This window comes from Paroedura picta, chromosome 1 (assembly GCF_049243985.1).
Source record: "Paroedura picta isolate Pp20150507F chromosome 1, Ppicta_v3.0, whole genome shotgun sequence".
NCBI classification, from domain to species: Eukaryota; Metazoa; Chordata; class Lepidosauria; order Squamata; family Gekkonidae; genus Paroedura; species Paroedura picta.
In genome coordinates this window covers 104,114,084-104,126,121 of record NC_135369.1, presented here as the reverse complement: position 1 = coordinate 104,126,121, position 12,038 = coordinate 104,114,084, and the positions used below count along the sequence as shown (strand labels likewise).

The following is a 12,038-nucleotide window of genomic DNA, read 5'->3' as shown; positions in this document are numbered from 1 at the left end:
AGGGGATTGGTTGATTGATTGGCTGTTTTGACAAAGGATTATCATTGGCTGTATTTGGTTGTGACATAGTCTACTGATGTAAAATAATTGATTTTTGCTATATATTCCCTGTCATATAAGGAGATCATAGTCTGACAAAGAGTGCTTGCACTCAAAAGCTCACGCCCTGAAAAAAATCTTTGTTGGTCTTAAAGGTGCTACTGGACTCTGATTTTATTGTGCTACTACAGATCAACATGGCTACCTATTTGAATCTACCTTAGGCAGAAGTTTATATCCTTCCACTCCCATACAAGTAAATGGCCTTAGAAGGAAGTAGTCAGTCAAATGTATTGCGCATAGCCAAAGGCCATTACAGATAGAAGGAAGTAACTGTGTTTTGGATAAGGTCTGAGTCCAATGGCACCTTTAAAACCAACAGAATTTAATTATGGGTATAAGCTTTTGTGTGGAAGTTTTTAAACAGAGGCTGGAAGCCATCTGACAGAGAGACTGATTTTGTGAAGGCTCAAGGGGGTGGCAGGTTACAGTGGATGAGTGATTGGGATGTGAGTGTCCTGCATAGTGCAGGGGTTTGGACTAGATGATACCTGAGGTCCCAACTCTATGATTCTATGATCCTGTGTGAATGCACACTTCTTCAGATACATTGAAATTGACTTAATCAACCATTACATATAGGTAGAGAAAGGGGATGTTCCTAACTTTTTTAATCCAATTGTAGCTATAATTTTCACTCAGCTACATATACATCATGATCCTGATTAGTCCTTCCTGGAAACTAACCGCCCTACCTATATGTAATGGTTGGTGAAGTCTGATTGAATGTATATGCACACCAAAGCTTATATCTGGAATTAAATTTCGTTGCTCTTAAAAGTGCCTCTGGACTTAAACTTTGTTCTGTTACTTCAAACCAACTTGGGCTACCCACCTGAATCAGTGCTTAGGACGCTACTAGGTACAGGATATCATATTTTAATTAACTGAAACAGGATACAATCAGAATTGGTGCACATGAGTTTTTCCCAGATCTTACTCTGACAGTTTTCTCAAAGGCAACTTTAACATCTGTGAAGGCAGCATATATAAACAATGTTTCTGCATGTGATGTATTATTCAAGGAGAAATTACAAAGCAGTTATCCATAATGGAATAACAGGATTTGAAGCCAACCTGCTGTACAGCAAAATTTCATTGGCAGCTGCTCAACGTTCACATTTATATAGATACTTTGACTACCCAGTATATCAAATGCTTAACTCTATAATTTAAAGAGTATCTATTATCTTAATGAACAGCACTGTTCATGTCAAACCCAGGAAGAATAATGTCAGTTGGGCTGATAACATTTATAAATGTTCAGCCTATTTGGATGAACAGAGAACTTCAAGAGGAACTAAGAAAGAAAAGGGAAATGTTCAGGAAATGGAGGGAAGGACAGAGCTCTAAAGAAGAGTACCTACAGATTACTAGGCACTGTAGATCAATCATCAGAAAGGCCAAAGCTGAGAGTAAAGCTAAGATTGGCCAGGGAAGCCCATTGTAACAAGAAAAGATTTTTCAGTTATGCGAGGAGCAAACATAAAGTAAAGGAGGCAATAGGCCCACTGTTGGGTGCGGATGGACAAACTCTAACGGAAGATGCAGAGAAAGCCTATTAGTGCCTATTTTACATCTGTTTTTTCCCACAGGTCAAAGTGTTTAGGCACATCTAGAGATGGCAGTAGCCAAAGGATAGTGTCTGGGTGGCAGGTTAACATGGATAGAGAGGTTGTCGAGAGGCATTTAGCTGCACTGGATGAGTTCAAATCCCCTGGGCCGGATGAAATGCACCCGAGAGTGCTCAAAGAACTTTCCAGAGAACTTGCACAGCCCTTGTCCATCATCTTTGGGACCTCTTTAAGGACTGGAGATGTCCCAGAGGACTGGAAGAGAGCAAATGTTATTCTGATCTTCAAAAAAGAAGATGATCTGGGGCCAAGGGACCAAGCCCTATGAAGATAGGTTGAGGGACTTGGGAATGTTCAGCCTGGAGAAAAGGAGGTTGAGAGGGGACATGATAGCCTGGACTAGATGGCCTGTATGGCCCCTTCCAACTCTATGATTCTATGATTCTATAAATGACTGATCAAAAAGTTCCTTTTAAGGACTCCATCAGGGATTCCGTTCCATCCCTCCTCCCATGGCTGTCAATCGTATAGATGGCCCCTGGATAGGTGGTCCCTGACCCCAGAAAAGTACATGTGGCCCCGACCTGGTGGAATGAGCTCCTGGAAGAGCTGAGGGCACTTATGGAGCTGTGTCAGTTCCACAGGGCCTGTAAAATGGGACTCTTCCTTCAGAGCTAAATCTGCACAGAGCTTTCATTCCAATCCCAGGTCGATTCAATCCCTGCCATCTACACTGAATGCGATTTCCATTTTGATTTAGGGTGATTTAAATTTTTCATCTGCAACAAGCATGATTGATCCGGAGTGACCCTACCTTTTGCCCACGATATCCTGGAGTGGATATAACCCTCAATATTTGAAAAATCGGCATGAGAAAGCGTGCAACTGTCTGCTTTCCCTGAAATAAGTTGTTGCTGCTGTGTGGCTCCAACGCTGGCAGTCTGTCCCTGATTGGCTAGACTCCAGTTCAAAGAATTCCTAGTTCCTGGTTGCAAGATTAATTTTTTTTAAGCTTTAAGGCCTAAATGTTTGAGTGTTTGAGTGACCACATCCTCCTATTATTCCATTTAAGATGAAGGACCAAGGAAGTTCATAGTCAGACATGTTTGTTAGACTATTGTAGGGTGGACTTTAAGAAACTCAGAGACATGATGAGCATCATCCTATGAACCAGAATGATGAAAGAGAATGGAGCAAGTGTCGGGCAGGCTCTCTTTAAACAAGACCTATTGTACGCTCTCCCACCAGCATGGGGGTGGGAGAACACCCTGTCCAGCTCCACAGCTCTGTGAAGCTGACAGGAGCATTTGGTGTCCCTGCAGGGAACCATTATTTGATCACCATTATGCACAGGGCTGGTAGGGCTGTAGATGGCCCGCACAGCATCAAACAAAATACAAGAGTTTCTGAGTTCACATACTGCAGGCCATCCGGGGCACTGCGCCAGGCCAGGGTTGGGATGGCGGCAGCATCATGCATAATCGGGGATTAGCCCTGCTGCCGCCACACCAGACTACCCACCCCGTATATAATCGATCTAGGGCAGCCATCAGAGAGGCTAAAGCTTAGATTGAGCTGAGACTGGCCAGGGAAGCCCACTTTTTCAGATATGTGAAGAGCAAATGTAAGGTAAACGAGGCAATAGGCCCACTATTGGGTGAAGATGGAGAGGCTCTGACAGAGGACAGAGACAAAGCAGACTCATTACCTATTTTGCCTCTGTGTTTTTCCAGAAGAATATGGACAAAACTAGAGAAGGTAGTAGGCAAAATATGGTGTCTAGGTGACAAGTTGACAAGGACAGAGAGATTGTTGAGAGGTACCTGGCAGCACTGGATGAGTTCAAATCCCCTGGGACTGATGGTTTGCATCCAAGAGTGCTCAATGAACCCTTGTCCATCATCTTTAGGCCCACTTGCAGGAATTGAGAGGTGCCTAAAAACTGAAAGATAGCGAATATTATCCCAGTCTTCAAAAAAGCGAGAAGAGATGATCCGGGAAACTACAGGCCAGTGAGTCTGAGCTCAATTGCAGGGAAGATAATGGAGCAGATTTTAAAGAGGGCAATCTGCAATCATCTGAAACAGCGGTCCCCAACCTTCTTCTGGTCGGGGACCGCCTCCGGGGGTGGGGGAGCGCCAGTGGCCCAGCTGCCACAGTTGCTCATAAACGTGCATGCCCAATTGCCGCGCATGCGCGTTTTGGCCACCAGGGGGCGTTTTGGCCACCAGGGGGTGTTTTGGCCACCAGGGGGCGTTTTGGCCACCAGGGGGCGCAAACGCGCTTGCGTGGCAGTTACACGCATGCGCGTTTGCGTAGCTGCCGCACCGGTTGCCGCGCCTGCCGCACCGGCTGCCATGCCGGCCTCTTTCCCCCCCTCTCACTGCAGGGGGGGGGAGGCAGGCGCGGCTGCTGGCAGCCCGGTATGATGGCCTTTGCGGCCCGGCACCAGGCCGCTGACCGGGGGTTGGGGACCCCTGGTTTAAACGACATGTAGAATGATATTGGCTAAGTATCAGGGGAAAATATTCACAGTCAGAGTAGTTCGGCAGTGAAGTCAACTACGTTAGGAGGTTGTGAGCTCCCACTCATTGGCAGTCTTCAAGCAGTGACTGGACAGATATCTATCCTGGGCAGAGTCTGCACTTACTTTGTTTATTCCATTGTCAATCCTGTTGAACTAAGATCGCTTTGAACTCGATTCTTCCTTCCCCCCCCCTCCCCATTGAAACAGGAAAGTCTTCTGCATGTGGTTAGGGAGGCTCAGAAGGTGGGGGGGGGAGCCAAGCCTCTTTCTTTCTTTTCTTGAAGGGGGGTGGGAGAGGAGCCAGGCAGGGAGCCTCTTTCTTTTCTTGGAGGGGAGCGGATTGAAAAAGGCAGAGGAGGGAGGAAAAATCCAGGACCGACAGAAGTTGAGAGAAATTAGGGGTTTCTCGTTTAAGGCAAGCGTGTCACATGACCAGGTGTAGCCTATCAGAGGTTCTCTACCACGGAGCTTTCTTTCCCAATCTGGATATTGAGGATTAACAGCATTCTTAAGATATCGCACAATAAAGGTAGGGTCACTCTGGATCAATCCTTCTTGCTGCAGAAGGAAAATTTAAATTGCCCCAACTCCAAATGGAAATTGCATTCTGTGTAGAGGGCAGGGACTGAATCGATCTGGGGTTGGAATAAAAGCTCCGTGCAGTTTACACCCTGGATGCTTTAGGCTGATCCTGCATTGAGCATGAGGTTGTACTAGATCACCTCTATAGCCTCTTCCAACTCTATGATTTTGTAAAAGAATATTATGAGATCAGATCATATTTTTAAATCTGTTGACAATGAATGCCTTGAATTCCTTAAACCTGTTCAGCACATCACTGTTAAATATACAACAAATTCTGGTTTGGTTTGTGTTCTGGGGCCATGAGCAGAGAATTTGGAGGGTTCAATAAATTTCAGTATGTAAACTATATTCTCTAATTATATGACTCCTTTCTTGTGCTATAATCATTTTAATTAATTCTTTAATCCATAAATAATTGTGTAAGCCTTCACCTAGGTCTGCTAATTCAAGTTTTATTATTTTTTCTCACAAGTTTTTAATCCATTCGTCAATCCAAACTTGGCCTGTTGCTTGGTAATATAATTTGTACGTGGAACTGCTAACTCTCCTCTCTTTTTCTTAATTTGTAATATTGTAAAGCTTATGCTTGTTTTCTTGCAATTCTAAATACATTTGTTTATCGGTCTTTCTCACTTTATCAATATTCTTTACCAGCAGTAAAGCCCATTGTGGTGCCTGTATGAAGAGAGACGACAGAGAACATATAAAAACCAAGAGTCAACACAGTCGGAGCAAATGGGTAGTCAAACTGCGGCCCGCCAGATGTCCATGGACTACAATTCCCAGGAGCCCCTGCCAGCATTCGCTGGCAGGGGCTCCTGGGAATTGTAGTCCATGGACATCTGGAGGGCCGCAGTTTGACTACCCCTGTGCTAAGCCTTAGTCCTGCTCCCTCCAGGCTTTTCTTGAGTTGTGAACAAATGGCTGCCAGACATGCAAAGCAGGAAGAGAATGGAGGTCCCGGGGCTCCCCCTGCCTAACTGCCCCATAACCATTGCACTCTGGGGAAATGGGGGAGCAAACTTTCTGACTATGCAGTACTAGTAAAGATAATAATCTATTTGAGAAACAGATCAGTTACTAAATGTGAGGAGGGAGGGGATGTGTATTATGCAAGCAAGGTTCAGATTTAGAATGACAGTTTTAAAATATATTGCAATGCAGAAGCAAAATGAGAACAAGTTTTGAATATAAATGTTTAAGAAAGCGGACTTTGAGTTGAAACATCTTTTTTGTTACAAAATATATAATAGGCTTTCCTTTGATATATTAATAGAAAATATGCAGGAATGGCAAAATATGTAATATTGAACATGTAGCAATGATGAAACTAATGTAATTGCATGTAGTTCCATAACTAATGTAGTTATGAAATTTGAAATTTAAAATGTGGAATGTAAAAGTACCCCAACCATTGTATTTTATAGATAATATTTTAAAAATTATAATGAAGGGGATGTCAAAACTGCTTATCACTGATGACCTATTGAAACTTAGCATGTCTGAACACTGTTGTTCCCATATGTCTGGAACCATAACTGGTTTGATCCCAAGGTTAACAATCCAGTCAAACTTCTTCCAGTGGCCAAAGATACAAATAGTCTGACCTAACATGTACTTGACTGAGTCTTGAATCACATTAACTGCTTAACTTAATATATGTTCACATAACCTCGTCTTTGTCTTGGGACTGGAGAATGAATATTAAAAAGTGCAAAGAGGTGACAAGAAAAGTTGCAAGAGATTATCTGAGGAAATAAATATTCAAAATAAATGCTTCAAAGAGAAAAAAAAACAGACATGCATCTGGCAGGCTTGAAAGGTGAAATTTATGTGACCTGGCATGTTTTCAAGCAATTTATTTCATATAGTGATAGTGATAATGATAGTTCTAAATGCTTTCTGCTACCATTTCCAGCTGCTGACTGAGTAGATAGTATAACCTCTCTGTTCAAGTTTGTCTTAATGAAGAAATGTATACCATTGATATTTATGATATCTGTGATATCTAAGAATCTGTAGTAGATCACTATGTATTATTATAATTATTTGTTTTTACATATCCATAGCCATGAATCTAAAAGTGTATAGTCTTGCTGCAACTTTCCTGCACAGAGTCTAAAATATCAGTGAAAACCTGTAGCATGAGAACTATCATTAACTACTCATTATTGACTAGCAGGTGGCAACTATACCAGTAATGACGCGACCCAGCTTTTGGCGACAAAAATCATAGAATCATAGAATCATAGAGTTGGAAGGGGCCATACAGGCCATCTAGTCCAACCCCCTGCTCAACGCAGGATTATCCCTAAGCATCCTAAAGCATCCAAAAAAAGTGTGTATCCAACCTTTGCTTGAAGACTGTCAGTGAGGGGGAGCTCACCACCTCCTTAGGCAGCCTATTCCACTGCTGAACTACTCTGACTGTGACATTTTTTTCCTGATATCTAGCCTATATCGTTGTACTTGAAGTTTAAACCCATTACTGTGTGTCCTCTCCTCTGCAGCCAACGGAAACAGCATCCTGCCTTCCTCCAAGTGACAACCTTTCAAATACTTAAAGAGGGCTATCATGTCCCCTCTCAACCTCCTTTTCTCCAGGCTGAACATTCCCAAGTCCCTCAACCTATCTTCATAGGGCTTGGTCCCTTGGCCACAGCCGTTTATTACCCTGAACCCCTCCAACCAGAGGGTTGGCCCGAATGCAGGAAAGGGAGCCTCCCCTCGCCAGCCGTCCGGCTGACCACCTTGAACCAGGCCGCTGGGCCTGGAGAGGCAGCGCCCGCAATGCTGTGGACCTCTCTGGGTTCTCGCCTTCTTACCTGCGCGGCCCGAACAGCAAGCTATCCGGGCGGCATGTCCTGCGGAAAGAGGGCGGGCTGCCTGCTCATGGCCTATTTAAGGCCGGCAGCCCTGCCCCTCCTCGAAAGGCCGTGGCGCGGCCTGATGACGCAGCTGGGTCCGCGCCGTTCCTGCCGCCCCCTGCCGCATCAACGGCGGCTGCGCTCAGTCGCGGCCGCGATTTGTTTACTTCAAGGAGATTCAGAGTATATAAGCATAACAGGAAGAATAAATTACTTTTCTGGTGCAATAAGCCATGATACCTGGCCACATTGTACCTCAACACAGCTATAAGACTAAAACAGAATGGTTTCCCATGTATTTACATATTGACTTTCTTAAATCACAGGTTGAGAAATTGTGAGAAAATGCACAGCCTTTCATAATATGAACATATGAAGTTATTTTATAAAGAATCAGACCATTGTTCCATCATAGGCATTATTGTCTGCTCAGACTTGCAGTGGCCAGAGGTCATTCATGTCATTTATTTATTTTTTATATTTGTATATTGCCCTCCCCTGAGCCTCAAGGCAGTTTTAATACTAGATCCTTTGACTGGAGATGTCAGGGATTGAAAAGGGAACCTTCTACATGCAAAGCAAATGCTCTGCCACTGATACCTACTATGCACGATGGCGGCCACACTGGGCCGCTGCCAGTTTCTTGCAGTGGGGCACCATGCCCCGTTGCTTCTTGTATACAAACAGGGAGAGATTTCCTCCACTGGACATGGCCTGCCCCAGATTTCTGCATGCACATCCACAGCTGGGACAGAAAGGTACCACCATGTTTCACTGTGGTGGCATGTTTCACTGTGGGTTTATTTTCATCAAGCTGGATTGTATCACGACAAAATCCCACCTTTGTATAAGTAAAAAGAATACCTTGTTTGGCTCCATGCTGCCATAAAGTGCCACAGAGCCAAACAGGGCATTTTCTATCCTTACTGGGACACTGTAGGTGGGGGAGGAGCTAAGCCTGGAAGGCCTGGCTCTTCCCTGTGCACACAGACCTGGTGCAACATGGCCACTGATGGTGCCTGCAGTGAAAAAGAGAAGGTGGAAACTTCTGCATTCCCTTGCCCCGGGGAATCAGAGGGCCTAAAGTGGGCCAGGGCTGGTAGTGGGCCAGGCCAGCGCTGATGTCATACAGGGATTAGCCCCACTGCCATCCGAGTGCCAGCCTGGCCTTTTCTCTCCATGTGGAATCACTCTGAGCTACAATCCATCCCTCATATTTATGAAGTCACAACACTCTGGCAAAAATTCTTTATAAGCTGAGACTCAGATATGTGTGTCTGAGATTTTAACTAGTGTTATAAATTTACTAGCCACGAAGCCCACCGCAGTGCTAAATGCAGCGGACACTAGCGGCCTGGCCCCATGGCCCCCCCCAGACATGTTCCAGTCCTGAAGGCAGCGGGGCGGAGGCATGGCGACGACGGGGCTGGCGGGCACCGTGAGCAGCCGCCATCCTACCTCTGAGGCGGTGGCAGGCCCACAGTAGCAGCTCCTGTGATGCCACTGGGTGTGTACCATCCATGGAGCACATCTGGCAGCAGTGACCCTCCGCGGGCAGCAGTGCCGCCTCATGGGAGCACTGGGAGTGTCAGATGCCACCGTGTAGCTTGGCCCTCGGAGGGCAGTACCTTAACTTTTGAAGCACAATTGCTTCCTGTACTCCAAAGCAAGAACTTGAATTTAAGCCAGTAATACTGGAGAAAATCTGCTGAATGTCCTTGCCCTGGCCCTATCTGTATGCAGAAGAAACTATTTGCCTCACAGAACAGATTTGCTGAGATTTTTTAATACAGAAAGCATGGAGAACTTAGAGTTTTTCTGGTTATTTAGGTTCATTTCAGCAGAGCTCACTCAATTCTCAGAAAGGTAGGCAGCCTCCTGCAGATTGGATGTGCTTGGGAGGAAAATCAATTGAGAAAATCTAAAACCACTAATGCATTATTAGCATCTTTTTCCAGGCAGCAAGTTACCAATTAGCTATGACGTATTAATGTTAGACCCTCTTCAAGTTCTTATTGCCTTATCTCCAGCTGTAACTTTTCAAGTCAAGTTGTCAGTTTTGAAACTCCAAAGCAGTGCCTCAGATTCCTTTGGCCTTACCTTTTTTCAGTTTCAATTTTAATTGAATTTGATTTCAGTTTTAATCTGGTTAGCAATCAGTCAATCAATCAATGTTTACTTACGGTCATTCAGACCAAAATTAAAATACAATCAATTAAAAACTAAGACAATTTAAAAAGACAAAAAAACATTAAAAAGTTTAAAAGATCTGACAACATAAAAACTTTAAGATGTTACTTTCAATATTTAAAACATAGTTTACGTTGCCAGTGACAAATGGCTCTTTGTACTTCGTTAGCTTTGTTTTATGATTCTAGATTAGGTGTGCCTTATAATAAATTAGAGGAGCAATTCTTAAGTAGCTGCATTTGTTCTTGTCATGGAAGTCCCAGAGACTAGAGACTGGAGACCAACTCCTCCCCACCCCTCAAAAAATTATTTTGCATTTAAGTTTCATTTGTTGTTGACCAAGTTGAATCAATAGCCTCTTTCAAGGCACCAAAAGTCTTAAATTAAGGACTTGCCCATTGAGACGCAGGTGTCTAAATCTATGTTAGCATGGTGCTTTAGAGGAGGCATGAACTGCTAGTCTGTTAGTAATTGCAATTTCCCATTCATGTAGCCAGAGAGTAAATTACAGCTTCACATCCATCAGGGATAAGTTAAGACCATGTGGTCCTAAGAAGCTGCTAATTCTTGTGTGGTTCTCCATTAAGGATCAGTGTGAACTATCTGTCTGCTTCATTGCCTATTTGCTGCTGGACCACAATCCCTGGGTTCCCTTCACAACTCACATTCCAAAATGATCAAAATAACTGTGTGTTGTGTATGTAGATCTGCCAAGGACCGAGCATGAGGTCCAAGGCAGGATCCAGACACATGTGAAACCAGCCAATGCCCTGCAAGAATCCACTATGGGATCCATTTGGTTTATATCAATCATGTTCGATCAAGTCAGTAACACACAACTGTGGGAGTAGCTTTTGTCTGTATTATGAATTGGGATTTTCTTGTTGATTTCCAGTTCTCTCTGCTGAAATCACTAATAAAAGATGTTTGTTTGCACAGTAGCCTGCTGTTGTTCCTACAAACCTACACATTTAACATTATGTTCTCCTTAACTCCACCTGCACCTCCACCTCTAGTGAGTTTTGAAGAGTAAATATCCTCTGATAATATCCTCTATTTATTGTCAAATGTTCCTACTTCATGGCTTCCTTCTTAAACAGCATCCCACATAATGCAGTTCCCCACAGTACAAAAAGATAACCTAGAATCATAGAATAATAGAGTTGAAACGGACCTCTTGGGTCATCTAGTCCAACCCCCAGTACTATGCAGGACACACACAACCCTAACACTCATCCACTGTAACCTGCGACCTACTTGAACCTTCACAGAATCAGCCTCTCCGTCAGATGGCTATCCAGCCTCTCTTTAAAAATCTCTAAAGATTAAGATGACCAGAATTCTGGGGCTGTAAGGTGGGATGCGCCGCTGCCACTGTCGTGGCAGTGACAGCGCGTGCGGTGGTGGTAGCGCAGCAGCCTCCCTCCCTCATACCTTGTCCTTGGCGTCCTCCCTCCCACCACGCAGGGTTCGCGCCCAGCCTGCCATCCTTCCCTTTCTCCCTGTAGCCAAGGCAGGCCTTCCCGGGTGGGGGAGGAAGCGTGCAAGGCTGACTCCTGTGCGCGCCGCCAACTGCCACCCTGCCAGGGAAGGGAAGGGGGAGGGACATGCATACTCCACTTGGTTTTGGCACGGCCGAGCTCCACACCCAGAAGGAAAGGCGAAAGGAAGGGTGGCCATGGGGGAATTAATTGGCGCAGGCCCAAAGGACGCTGCAGGACGTTTTGCCCCTTGGCCAAGACACATGACATTTGGGGGGAACCCAGAGAGGTCCCACCATTTGCAGGTCTGATGGTCACCTTACCAAAGATGGAGAACCCACCACCTCCTGAGGACCCCTGTTTCATTGAGAAACTGCTCTGTCAGGAACTTCTTCCGGGTGTTTAGACGGAATTTCTTTTGAATTAATTTCATCCCATTGGATCTGGTCCGTCCCTCCGGGGCAAGAGAGAACAACTCTTCTCCATCCTCTATATGGCACCCTTTTAAATACTTAAATACTATCAGATCCCCTCTCAGTCGTCTCCTCTCCAGGCCTAGCAGACCAAGCTCCCCCAACCTTTCCTTATATGTCTTGATCTCCAAACCCCTCACCATCTTTGTTGCCCTCCTCTGGACATGTTCCAGTTTGTCAACATCACTCTTCAACTGAGGTGCCCAAAACTGAACACAGTACTCCAAGTGAGGCCGAACCAG

The 12,038-nt window shown here is 44.8% G+C and overlaps 1 protein-coding gene across 1 annotated transcript in view; it reads left to right on the top strand.

Moving 5' to 3' along the window:
- AIG1 (androgen induced 1) overlaps positions 1-12,038 on the top strand; it is a 136,844-nt gene that overhangs the window by 26,024 nt on the left and 98,782 nt on the right. The gene's annotated exons all lie outside the window — the stretch shown is intronic.